This window comes from Chrysoperla carnea, chromosome 1 (genome assembly GCF_905475395.1).
Source record: "Chrysoperla carnea chromosome 1, inChrCarn1.1, whole genome shotgun sequence".
NCBI lineage: Eukaryota > Metazoa > Arthropoda > Insecta > Neuroptera > Chrysopidae > Chrysoperla > Chrysoperla carnea.
Genome location: NC_058337.1, coordinates 42,523,641 through 42,539,804, shown reverse-complemented (window position 1 = coordinate 42,539,804; position 16,164 = coordinate 42,523,641). Strand labels below are relative to the sequence as shown.

Genomic DNA, 16,164 nt, shown 5'->3' with positions numbered 1-16,164 from the left:
TTAGGCTATTCGAGTTCTAGACACGAATGCAATTTTTTCAACTCAATGAATTTTTACTTTGTTTATCCACTTTATTTATTATTATTACTTATTATTCGGGTTCGAGTCCTGGTTCGAGTGTATTTTTTTCAATTCTCTCTTTAATTAAAAATAGCCACTTAGCATAGCAGTTAATTCAATTGCATATAGTTTTTATTTATTTAATTTTTTTTCTTTAAAAATTATAGGCAATTCGTTGGTAATATCTTACGATTTCACTTATTTTTTAGTATAAAATAATACAAAAGATCGTTATAACATCCTTATCGCAGGATTGATATCAGGCAAAAAAAGTAAATAGCGCATGATTATTTAAGAAAATATATTTCAACAACTTTCGGTAGACCAGTTGGAAGAACGGTGGATTTTGGAGGTGTAATATCAATAGTATTCAAGTCGCTGGTTCAAGTTCGCCTCGAAAGAAGATAAATTTTTTTTAAAAGAAACCTTAATTTTATTAAGGCCCAGATTCATACTTAATTTCACATGATAGAAACCACATTAAGCCTACAAGTCCGCCCGGGAATAATACCTCCGTAGGCTGTATCGACTCTGGTTAGTTTTAAGTTTGAGAATAATATAATTATTTAATATAACAATATGGGTACCTGTAACATCTTATAACTGTCATACAATTAATAAGGTTCTCCAGGAGTCATTTTTCAACTTTACTTTTATTCCCAGATCCCTAGTTAAATTGAATAACTAATACAAAAATCATCTTACAAAAAACGTTAGCGAAATTTAAAGAGCCTCTCCGAAACAATTCATCACCCGTAAAATTATTTTGAAAGATACATATACTTTGTACAAATGGTTAATTATTTTCAAATTCAATTCTAACGTAGTTTACAATCAATTTATCAAAATTCTTAGAACTTTATTTAATATTTTCTAATTTTTCTAATATTATATACAAAAAAGAGACTAATATTATATACAAAAAAAAAAATTTTTTTAATTGGATTCTAATGGGTCGAAAAAAGTGAGAGGAATAACTAAGCCATGCTTATGTTAAACTGCATATTTAAAAAACTACGTATTTAATAAAATTCGAAAACTATAACCCCGACAATTACAGAATCGTGCTCTTAAAAGTATGAAAACAAGAAAATATTTCATCTGAAATTGTTATGATAAGTAAAATTGTTATTACAGTTGGGGGACCTTTTTTCGGTTCTGTGGAAAACTGTTTAATCCTAGAGGTAGTCCGACTGTAGCAATTGGCTGTTAAATTGTCATAGGTTCAAATTAAAATTTTTTCATATAAATTAAAATTGTTTTATGTCAATTTTCAAAAAATGATTAGGTACTCAGTGCAGCTTTATAACTTACATTTCAGTGTAACCAATTAATATTAAGGCTATAATTTTTGTTGGTAATTACCTACCTGAAACAAAAAGAAAACAGTAATTTAATATAATATATTAATAAAACTGAGATACAGTATTTTAAGAAGGCTTAGCCGTTTGAAACTTCATGAAAGTAAATTATATTATTAATTTAGGAGTAAGTATTTAATTTGTAAAAAATGCAGCTTTCAAACAATTGTGAAGCGGTATTTATAAATAAAGTATAAAGAAAAACTTAGATTCGAGAATATCTTAAAAACCGCTTTAAGGAATGCTCTAAATATTTAATAAAACAAAAATTAGGAAAATTTAAAAATGTAAATATTTTTTATATAATCGATTTTTTAAAAAGATAAATAAAAAAAACAACTTAAATGTATTGAGTCTATGTATACATATTACATCTAAGTATTATGTACCTATAGTAACATGGCTGCTCTTAATAATAGAGCAGCAGATATATATGAGCATGTTTTTATAAACTTGATTATAATGGTCTAACGACGTCAGTAGCAATTTAATCTGTAACTTCAATTTAATTTTGAGTAGAAAAGGAAAATCTTAAGACACACTAAATAGAAATATTTTTTCTGGTTAATAGAATTAAACTTCTTGCTTTTAACGGCTCGAGAATTATTAGAAAAATTTCCAAAATAATGAGAAATACGCGCCTTAAAACTTAACTGTAAATAAAACTTAAAAAAAATAAATAAACTTGATCTATTGCTTTTTCTATTCAAAATCCGCCTAACCCTTATGGAAAAGCAGCAAATAATAAATTTTATATTTAAAGTGAAGAAAAGAAATTGAATTTTAATTACTAATAAATCAAATAAATAAAATGAATAAATTATTTTGTATTTATACAAATTTTTTATTCTTTATTGAATGAAGAAAATCTGTTAGATCTAAAAGAGTATGTGTATGTGTGAGTGTGTGTCTGTGTGTTTTATCTACCACATAAATGATGAGTGTGAGTTGCTTGCTGCCATACCGCGTATTTTATGAACCTACAAATAATTTTTTTTTTTTTTGTTATATTCATTAAAAATTGCCATCGGCTATAAATTTATAGTTTATTTCATAAAATATCATCCATTATTAATCCTATAAATTTGATAATATTTTTACATTTTTATCAGAACATTAATTACAAACGACATCAATCCTATTATCAAATAAGATTTTTATTAATCAAACCAAAATAATATAATAACGCAAAATATCTATGCTTTGAATTACAATGTGAATGTTTTTGCAGATTATATTGTAATCTCAGATTTAAAGTCCGCACGAATTGCGCAATAAATAAAATTTTATCCATTATATAAAATTAAAAAATATTCTAGCATTGATTTGTTACGATCATTATCTCAGAAAAGAATGAATTAATTCAATTTGTAGAAAAAGGAAGAAATTCTCACAAATATGAGAATTTAACTTTCACAACTCAAATTTTTTTTTAATGATAAAACATACAATTTTGACAAAAAATTCAAATTAAAAAATTATACAAATATTTTTACATTTTCTCATTAATTAATGGCAAGCTGAATCAATTGAAAAAGTTTGAGTTGCCTAGGTAATCTAGAAAAAAATGGTCGGTTTTTTGGTGTCTTTTTTTTGTTGCACTGTTTTTTTATTTTACCTCCCAACCATCAAACAAATTAGAACGATAACGTACGATAATGAACATACAAAGCACATTTCCCCAATGGAACACAATGAAATTTTTGTACTAGAAAAGAGACTTTGTTCTTTAACACATTGCCATTACCAAAAGATTTGGATAATTTCAATTATCTCCACCCCAGAACGTGAGTAAGCCATGATAATAATATGAAATGAACATTATTTAAATATTAATTAGATTAGGTTCCCTTCCATGAAATTTTGGATTAAGCATTTAAAAACTTATTTTCGATTTGAAAATAAAAGGAAATCTATGATAAATCAATCACCTTCTGATTACCTAGACTAGAATAAGCAGCTCCAGAGTATTGAACTATGCAATAAATTTATTTCCTATTTATAAAATCTTTTATTATATAACTAAAATGCTAATTTAATAACAATTTAATGTCTCCACTTTAATGTCTTGCTTTGTAATTGACTAACGACTCCCACGGATTGATTGAAAGTATTTATATGAAATTGAAGAGCATAGGCATTCCACTCAATAATTTGGTATTCATGCAATTAACGAGATTTCGAAAAATGATCGGATTGTGTCCAGTAGCCAATATTGTGAATAAAACTATTGATCGATTTTTATTGTTATCAATATTTACTTCAAATATACAATTTTAAGGTTTATGAATTACTACCAGTTATCCATTCGCTTCACTAATCAATTTTAACTTTAAAAACAAAGAATACCGCGTTGTAATATACACTTCCCCTCAAGCATTCACCATTTTCTTCACAATTTCATGGATTCTATTTTTTTGATGCGGAACCATAAATATTTTTCTAACATAAAACTAGCCCTGTTAAAAATTTATTCCTTATTATCACGGAATAATGTTCCATATTTCAAACGTATTAAAAGGAGATGACAAAACAATAATGTAATACGAAAAATAAATTTTACATGTAATGGGAGAGCGCGGGTGATTACACGACTGGATATAGCGAGTGAGTTCCCATGCTATAAATTTATTATATTGTTCCATAAGACACATCCATACAAAATTTCTAGTGTGTACGTCCTGTAATTGTTTTTTAGAAAATCCCACAGGAATATAACAATTTTCCGGAATAAAAATTAGCTTATGGTTTAATCCAGTTAATAAACTGACTGTGTGTTCAAGTTCTTCCAAATCCGTTAAGCCTTTTTTACGGGATTGAGTAGCAAACATCCAAACAATATCATCCTCAAACCCAGTATATTTCTTAGAAATTGTTAGTATAAAAAATAACTTTTTTTTTCATGTTACGTGGAAGTCAGTATACCAATATGAAGTATATTATATACAGTAATTTTATATATACTTTATTGAACATTTATCATTGGTAAATTTACGTAAATAATTGTCATACACTTATTTTTATTCATTTACAATAAATTATATTTTATGTCATTTAAACATCAATAGTATTTTTTTATATTATATACAAGAGAAACTGCAATACTTTTTTCATAAAAGTGTTCCAACAAAAAAGTTATACGCATTAACTCGAAAGGATTCATTCAGCAATGAATACTTCACACTCAAAAAGATCATTTAAATTGTAAATCACACCTAAAAAAATGTTCTTTGAAAATCATGACATTTGTTGTAATATTGGAAAAAATGGTATCAATATTGTTTTGACATTACAAATATTTTTCCAAAACCATTCATATAAATTTTCGAAAGAAATTTTCTCACATTATTTAAAGAATGTATATGTACTTGAGTGAATAACACTGTGAAGCTTTAATAGATGTTAATCAGAAGTGATTATGAGCGATTCGAGTCAATTTGCAAAAAATATTGTTCTACTTTTTGCTGTCTCTAATATTTAGAATTTAGTCTCCAATAAATTGATTTTTAATTTGGTAAAGTTGATATTTAATTTTTGTACAGAAGTTAATTCGATTTGTATTAACAGATACAATTAATGAATGTTTATACATATTAACTCTATACAACAAAGTAGAGTATTAAATGTTATTTTATTATTATTCGAGTAAAAGACTCTAACATTAAACTTGTAGGTATGTATGGATTATATTAATATACCTTGTGGCTTTTGGACGAAAGGTAGACACAAAAGGACATTAATAATTCAATCATCAGAAAGATTTATGTATAATTTAAATCATATATGTAATTGAACATTTTTTAATATATTTTGACTGCATCAGTAATAAATATTTATGCAAAGACGAATTTTTTTCTTTTGAAAAAAATACACAATTTGCATAAAGGAACGGTAGAGTGTGAGTCGTATTTATTCCCTATTCAGAATCCCATAGCAATAAAATTAAAAAATATTAGTTTATGTCATACAAATTTTTTTTTTTTTAATTTTTTGATCAGTTCTTTATAATAAGTTGAAATACAAATACTTTGACCTTGGACTGTGTCCAAACTTTGATTTATCTTTCTTTTTCTGTTCCTTACATCAGGGATGTTGAGTCTATGATAATAGATGGATATTCAATACGTTTATTTTACTTGGACTGTATGTCTGAATGTAATCGAATTTTTCGATGCAATTTTACTCGACTTTGGACGATTTGTCTGAAATTCAGGTCGTGAATTAACTAAAATTTTTTAATCGAGAAGATTTTATCTCAAATTTAAAATATAATTTTAAAAAACTAAGTTAGAGTACATGTGTACTAAAAAGTACAAAATAATTTTAAATTAGAAATTCAATTTTGTAATTCGGGTGATGGTCGATATGTTTTAAATAAACTTATACGAATGAATGTATAAACTGTGACCCAAAACTTTTAAAACTATATTTTCCTTTTTAAAACTATATTTTTTTTTAAATATTTTTAACCCATGTTTCTACATTTTAATGTTCAAATCTAGCAATGAAGGAGCTTCCCTAGAAAGCTTATAATGAATGGACCAAAATTCTGCACACAATATATTTTCCAAAGAATCTTCAAACTACAACAACAACAATAATAAATGTAAACAGTGTGAACATGAACTTAAACATTGTATCCACTTTCTTTTCAAAACCATTAAATTTAATTATCAAAATATATTCAAACGTCTACCATTTGATACAATATAGAACACATTAATAGTGCAGCTTCTTATACCAAATCGGTATCAAACAAAATTGTTTAGGCCACATTCTAAAACAAAAATAACTAATTTAAAACTTATACGTATCCACTCACTAAAAAAACTACGCAATTACATAAAACAGGTGTTTACTGTTATAGAGAAATGTGAGGTCATTTCATGTATTAGATATGAAACCAATAAATTGTCAGGCATAAATTGATTGGTGTATCGATTTAGTCAAATATTAAGATTGAAATATAAGGCGTTCATATAGGGATGGATTTATTGAAAATTTATGAATACAAATAAATAAAATAAATATCTTCTGTATTAACAATATTATTTAAACACTTATTTTAGTTTTTCATATTGATAAAATCAAGAAATGATATGTAAAGCTGTAAGTACTAGATGATTCAGAGAGTCATCTCCAAACCCAGGTTAGTTTTGCAAGCCTAAACAATTGTTAATTTTTGATTAATATTACATCGGTAGTATATGTTCTATAAGATCTTGTGATCTCAATTTTTGTCCATGTATCCTTTAGACAATGATATCTGCGCATACTCAGTAACAAATCTTAAAAAATAGAGCATTAAAGAACTGTCATTAATTCATATATAAATGAAATAATAAATAAAAAAAACGGAAGTGACATATTTACACCTGTTGAGGACATGAGCCAATCGGAATCACGCTAAATTTTAAATTTCTCCGTGCGAGAATTCTAATTGTAAAATAGCTTTAAAAAACAATTTTTCTTTAATTTTCTAAGTATTTTTTACTAAACTTTCGAAAAAAATGTGATTAAAAAACATGCAAGTTCTCTTTTACGAAAGTAAATTTATTCCTAAACAGCTTTACCCAACATTTATATTTCAATATAAGAAATTTCACACAAAAATGAACAATTAACCATCCAATAAATTAATTAAAGAGAATTGAAAAAAATACACTCGAACCCGGACTTCTTGGATTCATGTCAAGCGTCTTACCAATTAGGCTATTCGGGTTCGATTCCTGGTTCGATTTATTTTTTTCAATTCTCAGTTATGTTTACAATATGTTTTTTTTTTTTTTGGTTATTTTTGCACAGGAGCCCAGTAGTCATGCGCTCATTACCATGAATCACATTGTAAATAAGTTTAATATTGTATCAAACATATCTACATGTTTATAATTTGTAGATATATTAATTATTGATCAAAAACAAAAAGTCATTAAATTACTGTGACTGACCCAAACTGAATAAAAATAATAATAATAACAAGTAAAAAGCATCTAAATAACAATATTTAGTTTTAATAATAAAATAATAATCTAGTTTCATATTATTATAATGAGAAAAACCACATCATAAAAATTAAAAAATAAATAAATAAAAAATATTATATATATTTTTTGTTTTTGTTTGATATCTATAAGGTATCTGTTATACCTACCAATAGGTTTACAAAATACCATACCAACTATATTATAATATAACCATATTTAATATTTTTTAATAATAATAAATAATGAAAATTTAACGCCCTTCTTATTAAATAAATGACGTAATAAATATTTTATTTTAAACATATGTATACTAATATTTATGTATGCTGTAGTCATTTTATAACGTGTATATACATTTTTTTTCCCGTATGGTGGTAGCGGTTTGGTGATACGCAAAATAATATGTAATTTTGGTAGATATATTAAAAAATATTAATTTGATTTTAATTTTTTAATAAAAATTCTGTATTATATTACCGACATCATTGACCCATGCTTTTAATATCACTTAACTGATATTGTAAAAAATTCGATGTAAGACAGTAAAATTGTTCGTGTTGAATGTTAAACTTTATTAAAATCTTATTAATTTAAAGTAAAACTCAGTTTTGAACAGACTTCAAAATAGACAACAGCCACAAAAATACGGTTATTTTGACATGAAACTATTTGAATATTTATTTTCACAACTTTATGTGCCATAACTTGCGTAGATATTGAAAAAATTTGTTCTATTGCTTACAGGAGCTCAAGTACTTTTAAAATTTGTAAAAAAATAAAATGATGAAAACCAAAGTTGCATTGGGATGATGTATCTCTTAAGACGATGTATCAAGCAAAAATTTGTTTCACTAAAAATGAACTAGATCAAAAATGACTAAATACGTTTATTTTATTATTCCAAAATTTCGCACTCTAAGGAAAAATAAAGGGATTGGAGCGATAAAAACAGATCACCATATGTATACTCGAGATTTCAATATGATTGTATGAAAAACATATTTTTAGGGAACTCCACCTGAATATAAACAGTAAATTTTTTATTCCATTTAACCATTTATCTAAATCTGTTTTTAAGCTATCGTTGAAGTATATTTTTGACAATTTATAGTATAATAACTATTTTACAGTTATATTTAAGTAATCGTTAATTAGCTTTTATGTGAGGACAGATTATCATTAGATATACAAAGTATATAAAAATTACATATACTGAGCGGGGCAAGGTGATACACAATGAAAGAATTTTAAAACCTGTATTAAGTAATAATTTAACAAAGTATTATTTCCTACAGACAAACAAAAATATAGAGAGGAAGCTAATTTAATTAATTCTGGAAGTCAAAAAAAAGAACAAACTCACAAATTAACAAATTTATCATTTAATTTGTGGCTTGTACAATTTTTTAATTCCAAAATTCAATTTAAATACCTTTGGTTATTACAATGTGATTTTTATGTACAGTAAATATAATGAATATTTTGAAGAAATTCCAAAATGATTATTTGTATCTGATACTTGCAGATATTGTGTTCCAGTTAATTAATCAAACTGAATAACAATTAACTTTATTTTTATGAAAACAATAGCCATGTAATAATTTTTAAATATTTTGAAAGTTAAATGACCTACCTAAGTCATCACCTTTTACACTAATTAGACAGATCACGTTATTGTAAATATTGCGTACATTAGCTTTACGCACTTATAAAGGGCTGGAAACTTAAATTTTCTATACACGGTTGTTCAATAAGATGTTACCAAATAAATGGGAGATATTTTTCTTAAAAAGAAGTCTACCAATTTAAGATTTTAGACGTGTATGTTTAGAACATAATGTAAGGGTAATGCTTTATAATAATAAGTTGTTTGAAATTATATATTATTCTTATGTACTTAAAATGTAAGTCTCATTTAAGTGGTAATAACTTTTTGGACAAAATCTATCCCTAACAAGAACAAGAACAACCCTGTATTAGATAAATAGTCAATAAAATTAAAAAGCAACATATGTACCTAATGTTGCTATTAAGGCAAACGAAAAAAAAAATCAAAACATTAATACATGACTATCCCACTCAAAGCGATACTTATCGGAGGCCGAATTTTTTTTTGGTGGTTACGCTAGGAAAAATGTATTGACTGTAACAAGAGAGTTTGATATACATGTTTAAAGACAACTAAAAAAAAAGAGTATTAAAAAGTATAAAATATTTTTTTTTTTTGGAGTCCTTCAAACATGACTTTTTGTAAAACCTTGAGGCGCTCAGTACAAAATATCAACAATAATTCAGAGGACCTCAACGTATGTATATAACTATGTTTGTCCGGGTGAAATCTTGCAACATAGACTTATATTGAGCGCCTCATGCTTTAACGAATAGTCATGTATGAGTAGCTTATTAAATTATTTTCTACATTGTAGTACAATAAAAGCTTGTGCTACTAAAAGTTCATATTTGTTACTTTTTTCAATCGTTTAGTAATTCAATCACTTACTTTGGCCTATCATATCCTCATGGTTTCGCTAAATTTTCCATATAAAAACGGCCTTGTTACACTCTTGTCTTCTTAAGACATGCATTTTCAATCATCTCTCATAATTTTTCACATTTTTCAACCACTAAATTTCTTATTCCTTTAATAAAATTGCGACAAAACATCTATTCAAGACTTTATACAAAATTTTTTAAATAATTTTCTTCTCTAGTTTTAGTGCCCCGATAATCTTGAAGAGCACTTTAATTATGATTTTCTATACCATAAATTTAAATTATTAAACTACTTAAAAAATAGTTTTATAGCAAAAACTTTGTCTTAGGAACTAAGAACTTTTAATTCCACTTTCACACTTTAAATTAACTGAAATAAAATAACAATAAGAAACCGTGAACTCTTAAAATTCCCTTAGATTCCATTATATATTTTAGTATTTGAGATAATATTTTTCTAATAATAAAATTTATTAAAATATTTTGAATAAAATGATGGATTATTTTCAAAGTCATGTGTTTACAATTAAACTAGCTAGCTAGCCATTTGAACAATAGATATCGATTAAAAACCTTAAGTTGAATTAAAACTTAAACAAATTAAAAAGATAGTATTTTTAAAAAATATACTCATTTTGTAATAAATTTATTTTTATTAAACAATAGGTAGATATTTCCTTTTTATAATAATAAAAATACAATGACATAAAATATTAAAATAAAAATTTATTCACAAACATATAAACTCAATAATATTTATTTTTTTCTTTAAATATATTGTAAGAAAAGATAATTTCCGTATAACAATCATTTATTATTATTAACTATAATATATTTTATAAATAAATATAAATTATACAGGATTGTTCTCGTTCGGAAGAAAACTCCTCGGTTATTCTTTTACGGCCACCTTGTTTATTTAATTATTTCAGATTTGACTACCCTAGATAATTTAGTATCCATCATAGGTAATTAAACATAAGAATTTTTAACTTCTTTAAGGTGTAAAGAGACTGGTTTCCTTAGTGTGTCCAACCCACCATTATTTCGTTTTTTTGAATTATTTTTCAATGGAACTGAATTAAGATTGAGAAAAAATCGCAAATAATTTTCCAATACTTATCCAAATAGGGTATCCGCCGTAAAGGAATAACCGAGGAGTCTTCCGAACGAGAACAATCCTGTATAATTTATATATATATATATATATATATATATATATATATATATATATATATATATATATATATATATATATATATTTATATATAAATTATATATATATAATAAACCAACAAAATACCATGCGTTATACAAAATATTATAAATTTTTACTGTTAAAAGTTAAAAAATCTCATATTACTCAATAAATATAATTTTTATTACAATTATACTGTAAAATTTGTATTTTTTTCTTAACCAACATAAAGAACGTTGTTTTGTAGTAGAATATAATTACAGTGGAATCTCGGCAAGTTAAACACCAAGTCAAATATAATTAGAGTTGCCGAGTATTTAACTTACGAAAGGTTTAAGTTTTAATGGTTCATATTTTTACTGATTGAGGTTTATTTATGTTCTCCGTTTATTGACTATAGGTACGTATTATTATTTGTTATAACCACAAGTACTGATGATGATGATAGTGTCATGTTTGGTTGCACCAAACGTTGACTAACATGCTATTCCACAGGCCTCGATCGTATGCCGTGTGGATTATTTTTTCAGGGGTCCAATTTTCACAAGGCAGGTTGCTTAGGTAGCTACCTTCCCCGTGAGTGCCACTGCTTCAATGTCAGAACCACAAGTACTAGGTAAGTTAAATTATGAAAAAAATGCTACTTTTAATGTCCAATGCTGAAATTATTTGATTAATTTATAATGGCTTTGTATTTTATAGAAAAGAGATTTAAGATTCTGAAGGGAAAGGAACAAAAAAATTAATTTATTTATAAAGATTTTTACGTTATCGAGGTTTAATTTATTGATATTCCACTGTATTGGATGGTGGCTTGTAGCTACTTTTAATAATAATATAAGAATTATTATTGTTTCTTGTATATATAAGTGAACAAAACAAGAAACAACAAAATGAACAAACTATCAATATACAGGGTGGAGCAGAGATATTTGCGTTTACATGTAAAAATGTAAAAAAAATTAAGAAAGGGCTTACTTGCTACCGAGAGTTCATTGTGTATTTAAGCAAATAGTAATGTCTTTAAGTCAATATTTTAACTAAGCAAATCGCATTGGAAATTAATAGGTCACATTTAGTCATTTACAAAGAATCTGTGGATATCCTAGCATTGCGCTAATACTGTGAAAGCTTTTTATGAAAAAATATTGAAGCGCAAAGATTAGATTCGACAAATGTAGTTCAAATTCCACTTTCAATGCTGCATTGCTTCAAGACTCACTTTCAAAAAGGTTTATGCTTAGACGGACGTTATCATTATTGTCTTAAAAGCTTATAAGGAATTATGACTACATTTAATAAAATTATCTGAATAAACATTTGTACAATTAATTTTCTTCAGTGCTTAATTTTCTAAAATGCTCTTTTACGTAGTAAAAAAAATTATTTATTTTTTTTGAAGTTGAAAAAATGGCAAAAATTCTTTATTATTAAAATAGGGTATTCTACTATTTTTTAAAAAGTACTTCAAAATGTTGATTTTGCTAATAAAAAGCCACCAAAATATTTTATTTCGGAAAAATACACACGCTTTCTTGCCAAAAACTTAAATAAAATTTTAAACCTTTTTTTAAACTGTCAAAAACATCCAATTTGATGACGTAATATCGGTATCATTACATGAAATAACACAAATAAATTTGACAGATATATTCATACACATCTGATTATAATAAATATAAATACTAACTATCTATGTATACGTTATACCCAGCTGTCTACACTGAACTAATTGATGGTCTATGACTCATACCGCTATGACATCACAGCAAGGCTTGCTCGCGTTTTAGGTCACGTGATATACAGTTTAAAATTTACAATTTTTAATTTTAAGGTTTTAAAAGAAAAATGTACTTTTATGACTCGAAATCAGAATTTTAAGTATATTTCTACATAAATTTTAACTTTTTCAAATTTCATAATACATATATTTTTGACTAACGATAATACAATATTATATCCGTCTGCTATAATAATATGATAGTTTTGAAACACTACATACATAGTAGTTTTGTAGCGTCTACAACAAGCGTTCGTGTTGGGCCAACCTTTAAAACAGCGGCAATAATGGCAGCCATGGAGACACTTAAAAAAATATTATTATTTTTATATGATTTCTGTACTGTAGGTAGGTATAGTGAAGTTAGAAATATGTATATGCATTTAGCAGCATATTTAATTGTGCGAAAAATACTTTATTTAAATTGAATTATTATTTTCTGTATAATAATAATAATATAAATAAAATTTTATTTTTAATATTAATTTTATAAATTTAACTTAAAAAAAAGTAACTTATATGTACAAGTACATATACATGGGTGCATAAGTAATTTTTATTATTAATTTTTAATTATTTTTATTTTTAATAATTTTTAATTAGATTTTTGACGCCAGATAAATAATTTTTTTTTCATAATAGTTTTTATATTTCTTTTTTTTTAGTTTATCAAAATTTATTATTCCTCACATGTATATTATACACGGATTCAGTTCATTCACTTGGCGGTTGGAATTTATTGCAAAGCTAAAAAGGTGGAAATGATGGAATGTGTTTAGGTATAAAATGGAATTTACACTTTGACCATAAAGTAGTTCACGATTAAATGTTTCCAAACGTTCTTTTTGAAAACGAACATATTATTCTGTTACCAGAAAAATTATGGCAATTACAAATTTTATACTGCGTAACTACATTAAAGTTAGTTAATTTTAATCTTTTTTTAAGGAATGTTTCAATTTGTCTATCCACAAATTTTCATTACTTATTATATAACTAGTTTATATATCTATTCTAGATATTTAATTTTTTTTTGGAACGAAGTTACTTAACGCAGCTTGCCATGGTGGGCAAACTGGCAGGATTCATCAAGTAACAGTGTGAGATATGCTTTGTGTGTGTGTGTGTGTGGATGTGCGTCCACATATCCATGGCAACCACGATATGTTCACCTACTTCATATTATTTTTATTTATTATAGAACACGAATTTTGCATTTTTGTACTATTTACATCCGAAACTAGTTATGTGACTATGCATATGCATTTGCATAATTAGTTTTGGATGTAAAGGAATTTCGTTCCTAAAGGGGGTCTCACGACCGCAATCTTTTTCTTATTTTAAATAAATAAAAAGATTAAAAAAAAATTGGAATCAAATAGAAAAATACTAATATGAGTCTCCTTGAAAGCTTGAGAACATTAGCAATACAAGTATCTAATAGTATATTTCTTATACGCATTGCTAAATGTATATGTACTCTATCACACTTATTGATGTACTAAGAGAAATGATTTAAAAAACAGTATATATATTCTCTATTGAAATTTTAATGGAATTAAAGTTTCTTCACCGTTTATGGTAACGGTTTTTAGGACCTATTTGTATATTGATTAAAAATCTTTTGTGTGAAAATTTCTTTTTGAAAATATAATTTGTTGCTTAAACATCTCATATTAATAAAAATTCAATAATGTAATCATAAAAATAAGTAAAGTTTACTGTACAGAATGATATATATAACTTTGGTGTGTGCAATAAATACACTTACTTATACGTTTATACACTGTGAACTAACCACTATTATGTACAGTAAAAGTATTTTTTTGTCGAGTCCATTGAATTTGAATTTCATTTCTACACAAAAAAGTCTTATATTTTCAAAATTCAATTGATATTTACTGATTTATGACTTTTAATTCAATTAACCAACAAATGCACAATTTCTATTTTACTCAATATCAAAAAATTCGTCACGTAAAATCTACATAAACTAAGTGCATTTCTGTCTTAAAAATGATGTACAATGAAATTTTCACATAATTAGAAATGTTAGCTATTAAATATCCATTGACGCAGAGTATCAGTTGATCACTTGTAGTAATTATAGTCAATATTGAAACTTTATAGTCAATATATCAAAATTTTATTCGATAAATTCCTGATTGTATTTCTGCTCTCCTGTAAGCATCCTGTATATATGTTCATCCCTTTTATAAAATATACATATATAAATTTAGAAACATACAAAATCAATAGCTCAGATTTTAGAAGAAGAAATTCTCTAAAAGGAAAAGAAAGTAACGGGTGAGTTATTCTGGTGGATTACTATTTTCTACTTCTAACGTGGCGGAACCTGTTATGAATTCGAGCTAAGATAGTTTATAGATGTAAAGCCTAGCTCAAATTGAGATAGGAATAATGAAGTCTTGACTCTCGGCAAACAAATAAATTACTGAGTAAATATCAAAAAATGAAAAGCCAGTAAAAGTTTTTAGAGCATCTTAAAGCATTAAACAAATAGTTAGAACGGAATTTAAGAACTCAATGACAATATGTCAACAATATATCAAAATGCGTACGAGATACAGCCAAGTGGGCACGAGGAAAGTACAAGTTAGCGGTTAAACTGAATTATAGCGCTAATTGATTGATCTAAAAAAACTTAATTTAAGAAATGTTTTACAAATTTTGGTACGGTATACCACTGCACAGTCCAAAATGTACAAGATCAATACAATTTCTACAAAACACAATATCATTGAATAAAGTGAAATAACAATATGCATTTTGTAAATTATTGTCATTTCTTTCTATACAATTTTCTATTATATTGTATTATTTAATTCAATATGATATGAGAATTTATTGATATTTAAATGGATTTATTGATTTTTGCATCAATATAATGTTGTTTGTTGTTCAATTCAATAACGAACAGCTAAAATTTTAATTTAAAATCAATTCAATAAAACCAATTCGTAGTTACTAAAAATTCATAATTCGGGTTAGGTAGTAAAAAGTTTAACTTTTTCTATTCATTAAAATAAATTAATTAAAAATTGAAAAATAAATAAACTGGCAAAATAAGAATTCTTCACAGAAGCTAGCAAAACCAAATCACTCGATTAAATTCAATCAAATTGGAACTGGTCTGGAAAAAATCCAAAAGCTATTTATGTCACTGATTATTATAACAACATAGAATATGTTTTTAAGCGTAGTTATCTCAAATTGGAGAGGAATCAGAGCCACTTCAACTAATCACTGAACAAATTTTACATTATC

At 25.8% G+C, this 16,164-nt stretch overlaps 1 protein-coding gene across 1 annotated transcript in view; it reads right to left on the bottom strand.

The window, feature by feature from the left end:
* Positions 1 to 16,164, bottom strand: part of LOC123305123 (protein dachsous) — a 471,584-nt gene that overhangs the window by 453,210 nt on the left and 2,210 nt on the right. The window lies entirely within an intron of this gene.